The 20,994-nt window shown below is 38.9% G+C and overlaps 1 protein-coding gene across 9 annotated transcripts in view; it reads left to right on the top strand.

Moving 5' to 3' along the window:
* The first annotated feature begins 2,549 nt into the window (after window positions 1–2,549).
* LOC120502674 overlaps window positions 2,550–20,994 on the top strand; it is a 50,090-nt gene continuing 31,645 nt past the window's right edge. For 7 of the 9 annotated variants that reach the window (XM_039710263.1, XM_039710266.1, XM_039710270.1 and 4 more), the window contains exons 1-2: window positions 2,550–2,626; window positions 10,423–10,498. The gene's annotated coding sequence lies outside the window, so the exon portion shown is untranslated. The remainder of the gene's footprint in view (window positions 2,627–10,422; window positions 10,499–20,994) is intronic. The other 2 variants (XM_039710265.1, XM_039710264.1) reach the window with 1 other exon arrangement.

Raw genomic sequence — 20,994 nt, 5'->3', positions numbered from 1 at the left:
TGTTAAATTATTAAAAAGAAAGCCACAAAACCTTTCTTCACATAAGTTTGATTTGCTTGCAGTTATTTATGCACAAAGTTAGGAGACAGGCATTCCTTACCTACCAGGTAGTTAGAAGCATCTGGTTGAAAAAGCAAGTACTCAGGTGGACTGTCAGGAATTTGAATTAAAACTGTGACTTTTTCAGGGTGTAAGCACAAGCTTTTAGATAGGAAGATATTTAGTTTGTAATTTTTTTAAGTTTTTCATTGAACTTCTGTGATTCCCGAGTTTTTTGGTTGTCCCCTTTTTTCCAGCATAAGGAGTAGTCTTTTTAAATTTTTATTTTATTGTTATGGGTTTTTTTCTTTTTCCATTTTCCTTCGTTTCCTTTTCTTCTCTCTTATGATTCTCTGGAGAAGTTTGAGCAGCATATATTTGAAAGGCAGCTTTCATAAGGCAATAAAAGAGTTGTTCAAGAGTTTGAGCTGTTTAATAGGAAAAATATGTTTTATTTTTCCCTCTCCACAGGATTAGGAAAGGAGTACCATGCTACTCTCCTTTGTCTAGAAAAAGAGAACTGCATGGGCCCGTGTACTGCTGCACCGTCATGGGGAGCTGGGAACAGCTAAGAGCAGATAGGGATTGTTTTCTGCAGCTGTATGCCTGCAGATAATCAGTCCTTGACTTCCTCAGTCCTCTCTGTTTATAGGAAAAGAAGAGGATGTGAGCTGCTTTAAGAGCAAATAGTGATATTTGCTTCCTGAAGAGCAAGGCCACAGATGTGGCCCTCAGAGGGTTCTGCAGTGTCCCACGAGGGGTGACTCCTCTGGTCCCCCCTGCTCCCCTCATTAGAGGAGTCAGTCAGGTTTTCACTGTCCATTGTAGAACACTTGCAAATTACAGCATTTTTGAGACCTCTGTCTTTCTTTTTGGATGGGTTACAAGGGAGGCTGCAGAAAGTCAGTTGCATTTTCACACCAGAATCTTTCCTGGGACTAAGAATTACATTTGCATGCAGTTCACCTGTTTGAAAAGGATATAAGTCCTTGTTGTCATAACAATGTTTCTGTGTAGCCACAAGTCTTTTCTGCATAAATATCTATTTTTTTTTTCTGATTCCTCCTGTGCTGAGCTCGCACAGACACTGGGTGGGGGTGCCAATCTCCTCACAGGGTCTGCAGAATGTCAAGTGAACAGGCCTTCCTGACACCACTGAGGTACCAGTTTCAGTTCCTAAAATCTGGTTTTATGCCCCATTTTATCCAGGAACATTCTGTTTTCTTCTAACTGAGGATTCTTTTCTCACAGGAATTCAGTGATGAGACTGGTGTAAAAGGTGTTTTCCTTCTTAAATCTCAGTAGGGGATACTTTGCACCTCCTTTATTCCATGTCCTGCATATTTCTAATCAAAGTCACACATTTGAAAACCCTTTTAAAAAGAAAGTTGGAAATGTGACTGTCTTTCTAGTTTGAGTATTTGGATGTCTTGTGTTTTGACAATCTACCAAAATACTATAGTTTGCTTGGCTAAAACGATGATAATCCTGGTTTTTGTTGAATCCTAGAAAATAGTGACTGCTACCTATCAACATACCTCACATTGATCTAAGCTGTCTGCCTTTTCTGAGGCATGAACAAAAATAACTGTACTTTAAAATCTGTTAGTTTAACATGTTCCTAAATGATTTTAGTAATATAAGTTTGATAACTTTCCTGTAGAACTGTTAGTTATTATTGCATTTTCAAGTGACTGTTTTCTTTCATGCTTGGAGCCTCTTTTGATATCTTTAGCCTAAAAACTTAAAACTATTTTATACTGTGCAAATTGTCCTTCCTTGGGGTAAATGTTGTATAAATTTACCCCTACTTTGGGAAAGACGTATTTTAAGGGTAAATATCTTTAAGTAGGTTTGAATAGAATCAAGTAATTAAGCAAAAAAAAATTATTTAATCAAGTAATCTTGAATGTCTTTGTTCATAATAGCTGGCAGATTGTGGTAAATTTTCAGACTTGCCCCAGAGTTGTCTTAAATTGGTGAAGAATTGATGAAGAATAGCATGAGATGGGACCTGTGCTTATCTTGCACCTGGCTTAGGCCTGAAGACAGAAACATATCTGGAGTGAAGAGAGTCCTCTCCGTTGATGTTGTTTCAGTGAGGCGCAGGACAACATCTGCATCTCTGCACCAGCCACAGGCCTCACTCCTCCTTCACTCTGAGAAACAAACCTTGTTATTAATCTGGTTCGTTAAGGAGATAATGAAAAAACTTACTGTTGAAGGTCAGAGAGCCTCTACTGCTGCCTCAGAGGGTGGAGGAGGAACCAAGTGTTTATTTTACCTTTTGTATCAACTATAAATTCTGACCAAAACCAACTGAGGCTTGCATTTACATATTAGTTTTCACCCCTCTAAGAATGCAAAGGAAGAAAAAAAGAAAACATGCCTTACACGTATGACTATGGTCACCAACATCCCACCCTATAACAGGCGACCGTTCCACCCCTTTGGGAAGGGCAAAAAATATAGCATAAAAGAAGGGCGGTGTTGGTGGCAAAAAGGGAGGGGGGAAATATCTCTGCTTGCTTGGGATGGGTCCACAGCTTCTGCATCTTCTCCTCTTTTTCTGAACGGCCACTTTTGGGTAAGTTCTACACTTCCAGGCATGTTGGGGCAGATGTGGGAATGTTTATATATCTGTGTCTATAGATAGACTATATTATATATATATATTTTTTAATATATATGTATCTATAGATATATACATAAATATAGAAAGGCATGTATAAAATAAATAAATTATATATATATATATATATATATATATATAAAATCTATATCCCTCTAATAGATCTCCATTACTGCGCCTTGATACTCTGTAGCTAATGCATCTCTCACTGATAGTTCTGAATCAGCTCTCTGTTGTTTCAATGAACTGATCCATAAATTTTTTGTGAAATTTGGGTGAATTCACATGGAAGTTCATGATTCTGGATTGTTCTTAATGAACTCAGGTTCTTAATGAACTCAGCCATGTCATCAGGCGATGGTGAACTGCACTATTTGTGAGTCTGCAATCACAAAAGTTCCTACTGAACGTGACCAGGCTGACGGTGCCAAATTGACTGAAAAGAGAAATGAAGCCCAGCTGCTCCCAGCCCTTCTGATCTCTGAGGAGCACCGGAACAAAGGGTTGTTGGGTTCTTTCCCTGCCAAAGTTCTATACCCTTATCACAACACTGGTTTCAAAAAGAAGAGAAGGAAACATATATTTTGAGTGATGTGGAGCATAAAAGAAACCTTTTGTCCATTTTACTCCCCTACCTCTAACAATAGCTTTAGTTAGTCTCCTGCTTGGAGCATTTTCCTCTGTTACAGAACATTTCAGATGCAGAGTTTTTGCTTAATACAGGGAAATATAATTTATTAAAATTACAGTTATGTTGCAAGAAGTTTGAGCAGAAGTACCTTTTAGGCTGTGCTTAAATTTCCTTTGGAACTGTGCAAGCTTGGCCTGCTTTGTATCACTTGAGCTTTACTGGAATAATGAAAAGTGTCTGTGTACAGCCAGGAATTCTGTCTCTTGAAGGCAGCTGGATCTTTGACAGAATTCCACATCCATTTTGATGTGAAGTTTTCATTGTCCTTAAGTTGCATATAGTATTGAATTTTCAAGGGAGTAGAATACACAGCTCACACTAAAATTTGATGTCCCTCTGCTCACAGGCAAAATCTTTTGGAAAAATACTTGCCAAATATGTAACATTTGTTGTCTAGTGACAACTAAGTTGCAGTTTCCCTAAAGAAACTCATTAAGGTCACACACAAAAAAATGAGAAGCTACTTACAATAACTTTGTCCAGAGATTTGCAGGAAAGAGGACAAAAATGGGAGAAAAAAACCCAAAAATCTTATTTCCCATAAGAAGGGGAGTAGTATTACTTTATTCCATGTTTGGGTCCTGCAGAATATTGGCAGTAGGGATTAAAGTGTTCATTGTCAGCTGGGAGGGTTCACAGACAAGAAATACTGCTCAAAATTTATGTGGAAGATTGGTAGAGACGTCCATGAAGTTCTCCCCTGGCCCCTAAATATGTGCTGTCTAAAGTGAGCAGCTGTTATTCATGGGAACTCTTGAAAAGTGAGGGTGTCAGTTAAAAGACGACTTTGAGGGATTTTTATGATAGTGGGAAGATGCTTACACTTTGCCTAATTATGAACAATTTTGTGATACCATGCTGTAAATTTCAGATGAAGGAATACCTACCATATCTAAAGATTGCAAATACCTACGTGTTATTAAAGAGAGTATTTTTACATTCTGAGTATTCATCGTACCTATTACAGAAGGATAAAATCATGCTGATTAGAAGAATCTGATTTCCATTAAGCTATTATTGAATACACTGTGAGTTGGCACCATGACATGAGACAAAATGCCAGTTTTTACTGCTATGCTCTTTATAGTTTAATTATGTTCTAATAAATAGGGTAATGAGCAGTCACCCTCAGAATTTCATTTTATCTATAAGAGAGCTTATTCTGATTGAAGAAAAAAATAGTATTAATTTACATTTTTTAGCCAAGACTGTAGCCCCTACATGCTATAGCATAATGAAAATAACCAGGGCTGTATTTACTTACTGAAGGGCGGGGACAGGGGGAAGTAAAAAATCACATTGCACTACAAAACTGTCAGAGTTTTCTATACTGTGCGGTTCACATGGTAGTATCAGTTTCCAGTCACAGAGATAACTGGTGTCAAACCAGCAAAGGGTCCTTACTGGAGCACACAAGTTAAATGATAAAAGTGCAGGAGTTCCCTTGTTCTTCTGCCAATCACAGGGGGTTCAAGATCTCAGCAGTACAAGAGGGCATGAGGAAGGATTTCTCCCTAGGCATTGGCACAGGCATCCTTAGATGTCACTGTGCTGAAAGAACAGGCAGTGCTGCTTATTGCAGGTATTTTCTGAGCACCTGGTTGGCCTCAAAGGAAAATATTCTTTGCTTCTCACTCTGATCTGCCTTTTTCCTTCTTCCTTGATTACTTCAGGGATCAGGTGTGTGGCTTTTCTTCCTTGGGCTTAATTCCTAGGTTCTGCATGATGTTATAGACACAATCTGGTTTTTCCTTGCATTTCCTTTTTATTGCAAACAGGTGCCATTTCTAAACTCCAGGCAGGCAGCTTCTTAAACTTCTGTCCTGCCCATTCAACCAAGCACTCTTTTCCCCCTGTAGATTTGCCAAGAAAAGAGGAGTGTCCAAAATTATATTGTGGAGTGCCTTCAACTCCAGTAAACTGGCTGAATGAGAAGTGAAAATTGTGTGGCTGGTAGCACTCAGTAGAGCAGCTGTGCAAAAGCAGGGCTGAGCTGTTTCAGTTCCGTGGATGCGCTTGCAAGTGTGTTGTAAAAAACCTGAAAAAACAAACAACAACCACAACAAACAGACAACAAACAAAACCAGACAACAAGCAAACAAACAAAACAGTCCCTCTGAAAAAAAACCAAACAAACAACCCAATAAAAAACTCCAAAAACAAACAAAACAAAACAAAACAAAACAACAACAACAACAAAATCCCAACAAAAAAAAACAAACAAAAACCCACCCCATGAAAATGCTGGAACGTGAGGTAGGGAGAATCTGTGTTTATGAATCTTCTTTTTTTCTCCCTGTGGCACTTATTTCAGAGGTTAGGATGCCCAGGTGTGACTCAAGAGACACAGAACTGAAGTAAATGCAAATTTCTCCCTCTTATGTTTTTTTTTTCCCCCATACAATTTCTCAATGCTTGATTCAATGCAAAACATTTTCTTACCTTATGAAGGATTCCCAATCTTTTTATGCTTCTAGAATCTAAGCATACAGCTGCAGAAACGGAAGTTTTGTGCTGTTATTGCCATCAGAAATTAACTCTGGAATTAATTGTGGAATGTTCATGTTACTCAAAATTTAAAAAAAAAAAATTCATTTCAAACAGGTAGGAAGTTGTTAGCCAGAAAAAAGAAAGTTCCTGTAGAAAGGCATTTCTGAGATTAAGGAGTCTTCACTCTTACAGAATCCAGGTGATACAAAATTGAAAATATGTAAATTGGAAATATGTTCAATGATGATTAATTAAATCCTACTTTGTTTTAATGTTTTTTGGATGTGCAGAACATTAAAAAACAGGTTGGTATATTAAGCAGATGCATTGCTATATGTATGCCACAGGGCAGATAAGAAGATGATGATGTAATAACAACTTCTGCAAGTGATATTAGAATTTGAATAATAATGAGAAACCTGTACCCTTTGCCTCTAGATGATTCTGTGCAGAACTTTAAGATCTCCGGATTAACTTTTTATCTGCTCTGAATACTTTGGGAAACTTGGTGTTTTGGACCATTAAAACATTAGGAAAATATGTGTGAAAAACAAAAGAAAAAACAAACCCCCCCAAACCAAACCAAACCAAACCAAACCACCATCACCAGGAAGTGATGCCAAGAATCCATGACATTAAATACATAAAGTTCAGGTACAGCTTTGATGATTGTGCAATATATTAACTTCATCCTTTTCCCTAGAACTGTAATGGAGGATCTCTCCAGAGAGAGCAAATAACAAATGCTTTCTTTCTGTTTTTCTCCCCAGTGGCAAAACATTCTGTAGGGTGAGGTCTAAGAAGGAGAAGAATCATGTTACATCAAGTGTGTGCAAATAATCTCCCTCACAGAAAAATTGTGGTTCATTGCTGACAGGCTGTGTTTTCAGGTTTCAAAGTTTCTTCAGAAGTATACTGTATGTTTAGATGGAATGTGATACATATAGAATCTGGGTTGAGCTGCTGTGTTCTCCCCCCACTTATTTTCACTTTTGCCAGGTAAACCTTCTTCTTCTGCAAGATAACTTGAAAAGTATAATTTATTTAATCACTTGTTGCTTGGATACTGTTAGTCTTCTTTGACCTAGAGCTGCACTCCTAAATCAAGCTTACCCAAGTTGAATGAAAAAGTCTAAAGTAGCTTTAGATTAAAAACAACCATAGCATTGCAAAGGCGTACATTTTTTTCTGAAGAATTACACAAATCTGTCTTTGTGATGGGATTTTCTTCTCTGTTCTTCCTGTGGTACAGTTAACAGTCCTAGCAGCTAGAACACAATACAGATTATTTTGTCAGAAATAGTTTTCACTTTTTTTATAAATAACCATTCTAATGGCTATTTATTTCCTTTTGTGCTCTTGAGAGAACACCACAGAGACACAATCCCTTAGGAGAACTGTACACACTTCCCCAAGATTAAAATTTGGATAGCAAAGAAAAATGTCTATTTCATAACCAAGTAATTTGCAAACATTTGAGAATCACTTCTTCTGCTAGGAATAATATTGAGCAGTTAAACCATATTTTGTTATGTAATAGTGTTTAAAAGACAGATTTCTCTTTGAGAGAAAAATACTAATTGTTGGGAAGCTTAATATATGCTTGTCTATATCATGTAGGTAATTTTAACACTGAGTATTAGATTTGCCTAATAGCAGGTCAAATTACACCAATGCTTTACATTCACCACTAAGTGTGTCCTGTTGGACAGCTAGAAAATGAAAAGAAAATGAAAAAGCTAGAAATTAAAAAGAGGAACTACATATGCACCATCTAATTAAACAACCTCATTATTTCCTGGACTATTTATTCAGTTTAGGGTTAAAACTTCACACACTTACCAGCTGGTTGATGATCTATGCAAAGAAATGGAAGTGGCTCCCTTATGGAAAGGAAAAACAAAAACTAAAACAAAAAAACAAAAACAAAAACAAAAACCAAACCAAAACATTAAAACCTGCAGAATTTTTAATGTCTTTCTTCCACCTTTTCTCCATTCAACAAGACTTTGAAAAACAACAGGAGGGGAAAAGGGAACTTTTTTCCTTGGAAAACTGGGAGCTTTACTTACATAGGGTGCATGAATGAATGTGGTAATGTTACAGCAGTAATTAAAAACCTCTCTCAGACATAAAGGATGTATTTTACAGAAGAGATTGTCTTCAAGCTGGGGAAGGTGTATGAAACAAACCATAAAATGGGATACAGGGTAGTTTTGCTCAAAATTACTCACAAACTTTCAGTGCAGAGGAGTTTGGTGAGTTGGGGCTTCACCAAACTCCTCAGGTTGTTGTGTGGCCAAGTCACCTCTGCCCACTATCTGGGATAACCCTCTTACACTCCCAGCCTCGGCAAGGCCTGGACTTAGGGCATTCCTTGAAGGGGACCTACGCCAGCCCACTGAAAAATTACTCGATACATAAATGAGCATGAAAATTGGGTTCCCTGAAGCATTAACGAGAGGCTACATTCACAATAACACACCTGGCAGAATTGCCACCTAAGCAACTGTGAAATAATTGCACAAAGATTGAATTTGAAGCCCAGCTACTAATTCCTTCCTTTCAGAGACCATTGCTGACTGGCATGCCATCAACACATTGTAAGCAGTTTTAACACTTTTCAGATGTCCTTGCCTCTGTCTGCAATTCTTCACAGCATGACCTGGAAGAAAAACCTTTTTTTTTTTTTTTTAATAAATTCTTCCCTGGATCACTGAATTAGCCATTTAGCTCTAGTTAAAACCTAAGTCTGGCTTTGATAAGCGTGACTCTAATCATCACAATAAAACAACTGGTGAGTGGTGAATCAAGATCACAGGAGATCTGTGTAGAGGGAGATGAAGTAAATCACTGCAGTCAATCACAGCAGGGCTTTTTATCCCACTTCTCTCTCACCTTTTTTTTGTATCTAACTGTGTGCTTCCTCCCTTGAGAACCCACAGCAAGAACTAAGCGACTCAGATTTAAAGTCTTTTCACCTGTACTATGCAAAATGATAATGATGAAAAAGGTTTTACTTTCATCTCTCAAAAAATTTGACTACAGGAAGCATGCAGATCATCTTAACTTTGTATTTAGAAATGTTCTTTCCAGTTTCACAAGCAATGAAATATGAAAGTATTCTTAGCTAAAAAGATGGTAAAATAATTTTGAGTTTTTCAGTAATTCTAACTATAGATTTTTTTTCCTCTCATTCAGAATCTATTTTTTTCCCCTGAGAGGCCTTATGTTGTCTTCTCTTTTAAAGATTGACAGAAGAGCTGTCACGCCTTTGGCAGACTATCATTCATGAGATCAATATTAATCCAGTTTTTAGTAGAGCAATTAGAAAGTCAAATATCAGAGATAGTGTAGTTTCTATTAGCTTGAACTAAGCTGAATATAGAAGCCATGAAAATGAGAAACACCTTATTTTTAAATGTATTAGAATGACATAGCTGAACAAATTCCTCCATTTGTGGCCCTCTGCATAAAGTATGATCATAAATGACATGTTAACTCAAAAACCAGAGTTTACAGAAAAGAAAGCAGATTATTCTTGATGGAATCTCTCATTGTGTCCTGAGAATTTCAGACTAATGAATTTGCACTGTAAGTGACTTAAAGCAAATAAATAACATGGTATTTCTCACCTTTAGGGCTTATTCTAAGGGAAGATTTTAATTTTTCTGTCTGTTTTTTTCTTGTCTATTTACAACTTCATTTGAGAAAATAAGGCAGCTTTTATCATATTAGTGATAACAGGGACTTGAAGGTGTAATTGCTTGTTCTTCCTCATCAGGAGTTTCCCAGAGCAAGGAAGGTACATGTGCCTCCTGCCATGGAGGAATTGCTTTATTAATGGACATAGGTCAGCTTTACTAAGACGTGCTGACATCTGAGATGTCCCTTCCTACCCAGCTCCCCAGCACGAGCCTCTGCTCTAGTGATGGTTTCAGAACACGCTTGAAAACAAGAGATTTTTATGTGCAAGAGCCTGTAAAGTCTTCCCAGGACTACACCAGGCTGTAAAAATTTTGATCAATTGTAATAATGTGACATGAAGCTTTTACAGATCTCTGATTAATGTTTTTACTATGCTTTATTCAAAGCATTAAATCACTATTGCCCATTCTTGGGAATACACATTATTGTTGTTTCAGGTCCCACTGAATACAATATGCGCACTCAAACATGCTGCAGTTTTACTGAGTAAGGCTCTCTGAGTCTCAGCTTTACCAAGCCAAGGAAAAAAGCACTGTTTGCTTAGAAACAGCACTGTGGTAGGATTTAGCTGAGGTACAATTTTGGTTTAATAAGATTTACAAATTAATTTGGATTAGGAGAAATTGAGACAGCCTTAAAAATTTAAATTTGATGCCACAACTACTTAGTTCATTTTTATCCATCACGACATATAGGGCATGACATCTTTTTATGCTGTTTAACAATAAACAGTTCTGACATAGCCATTTGTTAAACACATGTACAGCTGAGACAGAAAAAAGTCTGATAGTCCAAAGCAGGCAAAGTGGTATCCACTATTTAAAATACATTTTCTTACCTTATCCACTGTTTTCTTTGATAGGTGTTTGAAATTACAGGTTCTGTATTTCTGGTGTTGAACACAAGCACAAGATGAAGCTCAGGCTGCCAAAGTAGCGGTGAGTCTCACCAGAGGATTCTCCAGTTTGCATTCCCAGAATGGGGAGCATGGGGAGGGTCAGCAACTCGACAGCAGTACTGTTAAAATAGACAGTCACCACTTCCACAAAGGGTTGCACAACTAGACACAAAACGCCTGGGGATGATTATGACACACAGACAGTAATTGCCACCTTCCTGCATCTTTTGTTTACCTTAGTGTTGCCTCAGGGGTAAAAGTAGCAGGCCTTTGGTAATTTGGGAGTTGGAGCTTCTTAGTTAGTTTGTGTATTTGTTTGTTTGGTGGTGGGTTTTTTGTTTGTTTGTTTTTTGGGGGGTTTTTTTGTGTGTTTTTTTGACCATAGTGCTTGAAGGAAGAGCAGAGGATTTTGCTGCTATTCCATTCCCCAGAGTTCAGAAATTTTCTGAGAGTGCTTTGCTGCTCAGTGTCCAAGTGGGAAGGGGAAAGCTCCGGGACTAGGAGTTTCCTTTCACCAGTAGAGAGGAGCCCTGTTTTCCATCCTACCCGAGTTAATGGTTTAGTTACCCAGTTCTCTTACTTCCTGATTTTAAACCTGCCTAAAGGCAGATTGTGTGAAGCCACTTTCTGCACCAGTGTTTTGCTCTGTTCTGACAAATTAGTGATTAGTTTCCCTGTGTACTGTTAAATGAGCTGCAGAGTGTGCAGCAGCTGAATTTGACTTTTGGGTATAACTTTATGACAGCACTTATGGAAACAGCATTTGTGGAAATCAGCTTTTAGAGACTACAGTCCAGAAGGATCTTTATCACTATCATTTGCTGTAAAAGATGTCCACATTTTGCTTTTTAAGTGAATTAATTGGCTGAGAATGTCTTTTACCATTCAGTTTTCCTCATAAATTGTATCTTGCTCTGGACATACAGTATGATATTATTAGGATGTCTTGTCACTAGCAGGTTATTTGGTTAGTATTTTAAAAGATAGGAAGAAAAATAAATGGCCAAGAATGAGAACAAGAGCAAGAAAATTAAAATACATTAAACAGATAAATGTTGAGAATTGGTTTTAATAGGAATACTGACAAAACCCTAGATAAAAGACATTTTTCTGGAGAAAACAGTATGCTTGATAGCAGAAAAAAATAATTATGGCTTTAAGACAGCTTTTCAGAGCATGCATCTAAACAGCGATGTGGCTCTGCACAGATGCTGGGAGCAGCACTGAGGGCTCACTCTGCACTGACATAAGCTGAGCTTTGAGTTTTAGTACCAGGTTTATAAAATAGAGCTCCCTGATAGGAGGAGCAAAGTAGCTCTTGTTTTGCAAAGTGTAATTATTTATCTTCATTGTTTCTGGAGAACTGCAGCAAGGGGATGATTTACAGGCTATGATCAGCCTGGGCTTATTTTCTCAGTCATGCAGATGACTTCTGTGTCAATTGGTCTCTGAGTACATTGTCAGCTTCTACTTTCCCAACTTCTAATTAGCTAAAGATCATTAACAAGGAGGGCAAGGCCATGAGACAAGATACCTCTCGTTTTCCAGGATAAAAGCTAATTATCTGAGTTCAAGAGAAAAAAAAAATCAACATCATGATGCAGTTTAAGATAATCGCTCACTCTACACAACTCTGGAGCAATTTTCCCATCTTTTAAGACTGTTATTCTGCTCTCTAGTCTAAGTGACCCTGACTTTTTTTAATTTTTATATAGTGAGTACCAGGGGCTTTATTTTTTTCTGTACTCCTAGATTTCAAGGTATAGTTTTCTCTGCTTTGGTGTGGCCAGTTTGTTTTGTGTCATCCACTGTTTTGCTTCCTTGTTTTGGAGCAGCAGAGCTTTGCTGATACATTTCTCAAGTCCCTTTTTATAGAGCTATTGACTGGTCAATAATTCCTTAAATTAATTTATGGAGTTGATTATCTCTACTCACACAAAGAGGTTAATTGTATCACATAAGTGATTTACTTGCTCTTCCATTCTGCTGCTCATTTATTATTGTCTCTATGGAAAAGCTTGTGGATGTGTGGATTTATAGTGTGTGTGTGTGCACACTTTTGGGGAGAAGTCACAGTAAGGGTTCTGTGTTAGGGTCAGGAAATCAAGTAATGACAAATATTTTAGAACAACTCACCATTATGTGAGGTCTTCTTCCTTATTAGCTCTTTGTAAAATTATCTTCTTAAAAGGGCCAGAATGGAGAGGAGTTTGCATGCATCCCATATCTAAATAGTTTTAAAAGGCTTAACTGACCCACTGTCTTAAATTGTGAAGAGCAAGAACACAAACCAGACTTTTCAAGAGCCCAATTCCTTAAAGGACACCTGGAGATGAGATCAGGGTCAAGGATGGGGTTGCCCAGAGAGGCTGTGAATCTCCCTCACTGGGGATATTTCTGAAGCACCAGGGCACAATCCTGTGCCCCGTGCTCTGGGATGGCCCTGCTGGGGCAGGGAGGTGGGACCAGCTGACCACTGTGGTCCCTTCCAACCTGGCCCATCCTGTAGTTCTGTGAGCCTGATGCTAAGAAAATCTTACTTGGTTTGGTATGTGCCAAACAGCAATCGTTATAATCTGAAAAGGGGAAGATTCTGATTCAAAAAAAGATACAAGAAATTACAGTGTAGCGAGTCTGTCAGAGGAGCAGGGACCCAAGGCAGCTGTGAGAAACAACTGGTAAAATTTTCCATCCTGTCTCTGGAGTTTTTCAAGACCTTTCTGGATGATGTGTGATCTTGAGCTGTCAGTCTGAATTTATCTACCTGAGTAAAATGTGGGTGAATTCAGTCAGCTGGTATTTTTCACCATGGCTGGCAAATCGTAAAAATTATCTTGAAAATATTTTTGGTGTACTGTCTTCACCCCCAGTGATATAATTCCATTTAAAATTTTCCAGCTGTGGTGTCTTGATTGTTGCCTGAACCAAGTGTATACACACCATGCTACATCAAAAGCAAATGGTGAAGGAAGAAAGCATAGACAAACATTTAAGCTGAAAACCACTTTTCAGACCTTTCAAATACCAAACATTTTGCACAGGGGAGGAATGGACAGGTTTCCAAACTATTTGCTAAACAAAACAGAGGCTGAATTCTTTATGAATAGGATTAATAATTGAATAGTCAGTCAGCTTTAGTTCTAATTTTCTTTCCCTCTGCTGCATTCCAGTGCTTACTAAATGATTTCAGAACACAAGTTTCCAGGTGACCAACTTTTCTCACCCCTGGCAAACCTCTAAAAGTCAGAGAGGGGACAGACACATCTCTTTGGAGGTCAGGTTCATTATTAGCTTCTTATAAACAACATTCCCTACTTTGCTCCTGGAGAGGAGGGAGTAAGATGGACTGTAGAATAGTTAAACAAGGAAAGAAGGAAAAACAGGTGAAGGGAAGGTAAAATATGAAATGGTGTTTGCAAACAAAAACTTCCTCTGTTTTCAGAATTAATTTAAACACAGGAATGACTAAAGTTTTTGATGGGAAAATAGGGCGTGAAGAGAACACAAAAAGATGCTGCAGTTAAGAGAAAAGAGATGGTTGGATGTTTGGAAGTAAAAATAAAACAAAAAGAGAAAAAAGCTTTGTTTTTGACAAACAAAAACTAACTGGGAAACTCTCAGTTTCAAAATAAAAATTAACATTATGGTAGTTAGAATAAATCAATAGTTAGATAATACAAATGTTCATTGGTTTGAATTTTCAGGGGACCTTTATATCCATAGGAAACTGCAAAAGAGAACACCCCAACTGCTGCACAAAATACAAATCATATTTGCCAATGACTGGGAATTGGAGGATCAGGGGGAGGAAGGGGAATGTAGCCACTGCTGCCCATGCAATTGGTGACAGATACATTTCTCTTTCACATTATGCTAGTAATAGGCTGAAGGGAGCTGTAAGTATTTAAATAACAGAGAAATGCTCACATTCTTTCCCATTTGGTATATTCTTTCCTGTCCTGTGTAAAACAGGAAACCTTTTAACTTGTTAATCTGTCTGAATACCTGAATGCCACCCCAGCCATTCTGATTTAGTCTATCTAACCCACTCAAATTATTCCTTTTTCTGAACTCCTCAGCCATCTCCTTTATTTTTTTTTCTCTTGCACTGTGTGGTGTAAGAAAAATTTTACCTGATTTTATTCCAGGATTTCTGGCTATTCCCATTATACATCTTTGTTCCTCTCTCTCCTAGTCCTCTCCAAACAGCCAGTAGCTGCAGGAACACTCTGTGCTGAAATGGCAAAATGTTCCCAGCCACAAACTTTATTGGCCTACTCTGGAGCTGAATTCAAACTAGAGTTTGGCCTTCAGTGCAACAAAATGTTGAGTAAAGGGGAAAATATGATCTTTTCCTGGGGCTTGGTTCTTCTACTTCCTGCAAGCCTTTGTTCCTTAGCAAGTGAGGTAAATTTAACATGTGAATGCTTTTTGTACTGCATAATTGTTTTGCAGTTTGTCAGTAACTTGTACAAATTGCATGCTGTCACTTTCAGCCGGCTAGAAGAAGCCTTTTACTGCTCTGACTCTCTCAATTTCATGCTCTTTGCAGAAAAAAAAGAGTCCTACTGAGTTCATACATCTGTTTGATTTTTTCCCCCTGCAATGACAGAAGAATGTTGAGAATGTAGGCCTAATTTTTGAGATAGAGCCTAAATTATAGTTCAGATTCATTCCATAAAAGGAGAATTCCTGATGAAAGCATGTAGGAAGCAACAGGACCACCCTGAGTCTCTTTTGCTCTTTCCACAAACCAGGATTGCGCCACAGGAGTCACCAAGCCCCACTGAAGAAGTGCTCAGAAGACAACTGGGCAACTCTCTGGGCTGGTGATGAAAAGTAGGTGGTGATATATTCCAAAATGCCACACTTTTGGTGTCAGCAGGGGGTGCCATCCACAGCACAGATTTTCCTGCAGTGACTTCTGCTCTGCTGTGTCCAAGGAGCTGGGTCCAGACTTGCTGGGGGTGAATGGGGAAGTCCTACCCAAGTAACCTGCAGGCATCCAACCATGTGAGTGTCACCTCATGGCAGGGAAGGATCATCAGTCCCCACAACAAGTAGAACTGGCTGCTCAGCAGGGTCACAAAAAAGAGGATGTCGCTGTAGCCCCGGTGTCTGTAGGAGTTCAGCAAAGGGTCAGGTGTCCAGTTATAGGTTGCTACTTCTGAAATCATCCCAACAAAATTCTCCAGGGCTGAGTTATTATGCCTTGGTATATTATACATAGAGAAGGAGGTAAGAGGGAGGCCTTCAACACACGGACAAGTTTCTTTTTCCCTGAAAAATCCTACTTGAACATTGTTTCTTGGTGGTATTTCTTCCCACTCCCTGTGGATATGCCGATGTTCTGCATATTGCCGTTATCTCATGTATATAAAAATAAGAGGGTTTGCAATTGCTTTCAGTAATAATAAATCCCATCAGTTTTTTTTACTTATTTTTCCACCAAGAAACTTTGGTCATTCATGTGTTTGAATTACTTCTGAAACTGGAGAAAATTTTGTTTTGGAAATATCACTTCATTTTTACCTTCCCTTCACCTGATTTTCCCCTCTTCTTTGCTCAGCTATGCTACACTTCCACCTTATTTCCTCCTGGTCTGTCAGAGCCCTTTCACACTGTTGCAGTTTACTATAGCAACCTAAATTATGTCTCCTACAGCACCAGCCCATTGATTGGACTCAATTATCTCAAAGATATTTTCCAACTTTAGTGATTCTATGATTCTATAACAATTCAAATTCCTAAATTTTCATGAGCCTCTTGAGAGGGTCCATGTGCTTTATGGGATGTACTGGGCAGTGTATTAGGATGCCAAAGTCCCACATGTGGCTCCAATTTCCTCAAAACACCAATGGGCTCCCCAGGTTCCTCTCTTTGGGCTCGAGGATTTCTGGCCTGCTGTGATGGGAGTGTTTAGAAGACTGACAAATCAGACCACTTTTAAGCTTTATTGAATTAATTCAATAAATGCAGGTCTGGTGGGAGCGTGAGCAGACAGAGCTGCACAGGAGAGGGCTGAGGGTGACCTGTCCCTGCAGGCCTCCAGGTGAGGGGCCTGGGGGGAGCATCAGGCCCTGGGGGAAAGGTGCTGGGGTGTGTTTTGTCTTTGTTAAAATCTGCATTGGTTTTAACTGCTATAAATTAAACTGCTCTTCAAGTTGAGCTGGATTCGCCTGCAGCAGCAGCAGGCAAAATCCCTGCAGCCCTCTGGGCCTACACTGCTCCCCATCCCACTTCCCTTCCTCCTGCTGAGGGTAACCGGCAGGGGTGGAAGGGTATTTTCTCACCCTCCACAGTGCTAAAGCTGAAAGAAGCTGGTGCTGGAGGCTCATTCTTAGAACGTGTCCTGTGAGATGTTATGTCCTGCTGCCTCTGATTGGGAACAACTGGAATAGGAGGCCCAGGTGAGTGCCTTCACTCTTGCCTTCCCAGAGACTGGGGCATGGCAGTGAGTGAATACCTGGCCTTGGGAGGTGGTCTCTTTATGGCACATCACTTGTGCATTAATTGCTTTTCTGGTTAGCCTTGGCACCCCTCAGATTAAAGAGAGGATCAGAATATAATTCTTATTTTCCACCAGAAGAGATGAAATAACAAACTGCAAACCCTGCAGCTGAATCTGCAGACAGGGGCTGATGGCAGCAGTATCTCCCACAGAATTCTGTTGTTGCTAACCTATTTAGGAAGTTGGATTTTATATTAGTCATAAATTAAAGCATTTCCAGTAAGTGATGCTTGATACTTCATAAATACTTCATCAATTAAATGCTTCTTCTGATGCCTGCAAGTTCAGATGTTACACTTCACATCATTAAAATCCTCATTTATGACCTTAGCAGTGGATAAGTCATATCCTCTTTCAACTGATGAATTGTGTTATTATATCATTATATGTAAAATTACTGTGGGAAGATGTTTGCTTTACAGGGTTCAAAGACATGCAGAGTTACAGACCAAGAGCTTCCATGAGCTCTGGCTAGAAGCAACTTTAGTGTGTTCTTTATTTTCAGGAATTGAGTGCAGTGTGTGCATGGGACATGCTTTTATGTGCAGAGCTGCCACATGACTAAAAAAAAGAAGGAATGAAATAATGTTTAAATATTCTGTGTGTGAAGGTAGGAGAGACATCCTTCTTACTAAAAGCAAAGGGTCAAAATAGTTTTGAGAATACTAGGAGCTGCTTTGACTTTAAGCAAAAGAACACTGTGGTATAATTCCTGTGTACTGTACAGAGGTTCCTAGTTTTTATTTTACATCTTAAGAGAAGATGTTATGAGATGTTATTTGCATTGCATTTAATGATGCTCCAATTCATCATTCAATGCTGATTGAAATCAAGTTACCATGAAACTATTTTACAACAGGTTCCTTTTATGAACACTTCATGGACATGAGTAGCACAAAAAGCACCATCAAGTGTCACAAGAATGATGTAGCAATGCACCTCTGAATGCAATTTTCATTTGCTATGCTTTCTAATCAGCAAATACAGGTTAAAATCTATGCTGTCATTGGGTGTTATTTTATTGCAGGGGCCCATGAATTTGTGTGGTATAATCAGCTTGCACAAGCTGGAGAAATTAAAGTTATTAGAACATCACACTTGGCTTTCTAGCAAAGACCAGCAGCCTGGGGTTTGAGAGCTTCAATGTGAAGCAGAACAGCATTGTTCCTTGCTGTGCCAGGTGTGTCACCATGTGCTTCTCACACATACTGAAGTGAGTTTTCTGACACATCACAGCGTTGTGTGAGGGAAGACTTTTGCACGAGTTTTTTCTGAAAGTGCTCTTCTGAACCTATGGACACTCACTGTAAGAGCACAAGAAAATCCTGTTTTCTTTCCCATGTGTCTTCTACCTAAGTAGTCCGTGCCCTTTTTTTGAGGCTCTCTCTTTAATGTTTTCACATCTGATTTTAGAATAGCACCTACTTTTTTTTTTTTTTTTCCTGAGTCATGGCTTTAAAAAATGCTACTCCCCATGCAGTGACCTGAACAGCTGAGTTTGTGTTTGTATCTACCAAATGAGGAACACACTATAGAGACTCTTACAACTGATGAGGCACAGCCCCACTGTAGGCCTGTCTTCTTCAAATTCACATTAGCAGCTGGCTATGAGCTGGCATTGTTCCATGGATTTAATAGTTTCACAGATTTGAGGGACAGAGTGGCCATTATTGCAATCAACATGCCTCTCTTCCCATGCAAAATGAACCTCAGAATTTCAGCAGATTATTCCTGTGTCAAACCTGATGACCTTTACTGGAACTGGAGCAGATTACAGAAAAATACCTGTTTTATTCGAAGGAATAGGAAATGGGGTAATCTTCACTGCCATTGCACCTACCTAGTGTTCTAGTGGTTGATAATACTTTTCTGACAAAAAATGTGTGTGATAAGCAGCTTAAATTTTTAACATCTGAAGCCACTGAATTCCATGTGCTTTTGTCAACAAGATAATTATCCAAGATTTCCTTACATAGACAGCCAGTACAGGGTCCAGTCCCTTCTGGCATTGAATACATTTCATAACAGCTAAGAAGCTGGCCTGTTGTGTGTTAAGAAATGCTAAATATACACAAAGAAGTAAAGCTTATGTCTGTTAAGAAGGCAAGCCCCAAACCTCATGCCATTAACTGTGTAGGTGGAAATGAGACCCTGACTTGTGGATTGTGTGGACTGATTTCAGCAGTGAACTTATCTGAAAGCCTCATAATCTTCACGCTTCCCTGACAGCTCATGTACCTTGGTACTGACCCAAGGCAGAAAAACGTGTCAGTCAAGAACACAGCTCTTCACAAGCTGGTTTGACTGACATGTCAAGCTCCAGCTGGTTTAATTTCAAACTGTCTTCACCCTGAAAGGGCACATTACAACAAAGGCTGTTGAATTGCATGCTCTTTCTCTTTCTGTTTTGTAAATGTCTGCAAAAAACATCTTGAAGGACTTGGATTCAGGACTGGAATCATGAAGTTAAAAGACAGCACTGAGGGGGACAAGGCTCATGGCAGAGGGCAGGTTTGTTCCCCAAGGTAACTTTGTAAGCAGCAAATTTACTTGCTGGAGGAGGAGGAAGCCTTGGGGACTGGACGGCTTGACACAAACTAGAGGAGAGTGAATTCATCAAGAAACTTGGGGATTTCCTCAGGCAGCTGACTGGTGGCTTCCAAGGACTCCCAAGGCAGAATAAGCTCTTTGTATAAAAAAATAGAGGGTAACAAATCCCAGAAAGGAAAGGAATGGAGCATGGTAGGTATGAAATGGAGAAGAGCTTGGACATGGAGTAGCACAGACCAATGTCTGGAGACATGTTAGATTTTAATTTACTGTTTGATTTAAACAAACTTAAAAATGGGAGTTGCTCCCAGCCACAGACAGGGAACACACAGCTGTGGTTGCATTTGTGAAGGCTGCCCTTAGCTGTAACCTAAAGATTCTGGTTAAATGGTTCTTTATAATGAAAGCTGTTTAAATTTTTATTCTCATCTGGGTGGTTTTTGAGTTGCATTTTGTTTTGAATTTGAATTTATCAAGAAGTCAGTGGTGCCCATGGAAAAATTCTTCTCCAACTGCCCATGGACAAATCCAGAGTAAAGTGAGTGATTCAAACTGAGTTAGTCAGTACTTATAGAAAAACAAAAATGAAGCCATAATTATATTTTTGGACATGTTCTTCTCTCTCATGGCCTGTGCATTTGTGGAGCTGGCTGAACAGAGCATCCACCACATGTCACCCAAAAGAGCTCACTGGGCTGTGGCAGGAGATGCTCCCTGCAGGGCAGCCTAATGATCTGTGTGGCAAAAGGGAGCAGAAACACACTCCTCTGACTTTTCTCTTTTCTGTGCCACATCTCACTCTAACAGCGATTGACCCCACACTGTGAGACAAATAAATCTGATATTTTGTCAAAGACATAAATAGAGGTTTGTTACTATCAGTGTTAGAAGCACGAGTCTGCCCTTAAAGTGTTTCCTAACTGTGGACATCATCAAGGCTTCTAAAAATGGTCTTTTGTTTTTTTCTCACAGAGTTTTCTGTTGGTAGATTTGTGGCACTTACTGTTCTCCATTTACTTAAACTTTTATGTTGAAGAAAAACTCAGTGTAAATAGCATAAACTTTCCATGCATTTTGCTGCATATAGATTCTCATTAGCCTCCTTGCAGCAATGCATTAAAAGGCTTATAAACACCCATCCTTTTTATAAACTAATTTTTTTCAAATTGTATTTCTGAGAACAATGTATTCTCTCTAATTTCTCCTATTTATAATTTTTTACTCATTTAGATGATATTTATTCACAAAAAAAGAACAATTTTCATCTTTTGCCAGATTGTCTTTGCACTGCCCTAACACTTTCAAATACAGGTATTATGCTGACCATTTCACAGCACTTTATCACAATATGCTAACAGGTTTCCTTTCCTTGTTGCCTTTGTCAGATTTTGGTTCACTGCTGCTCCACATCCCAGTAAAAGCAGAAAATATATTTTGCAGTCATTGTGCACTAGTGACACCCTTAAGAGCTTTGT

Source organism: Passer montanus, unplaced genomic scaffold (assembly GCF_014805655.1).
Source record: "Passer montanus isolate IOZ18808 unplaced genomic scaffold, ASM1480565v1 scaffold229, whole genome shotgun sequence".
NCBI lineage: Eukaryota > Metazoa > Chordata > Aves > Passeriformes > Passeridae > Passer > Passer montanus.
This window is presented reverse-complemented; position numbering and strand designations above follow the sequence as displayed.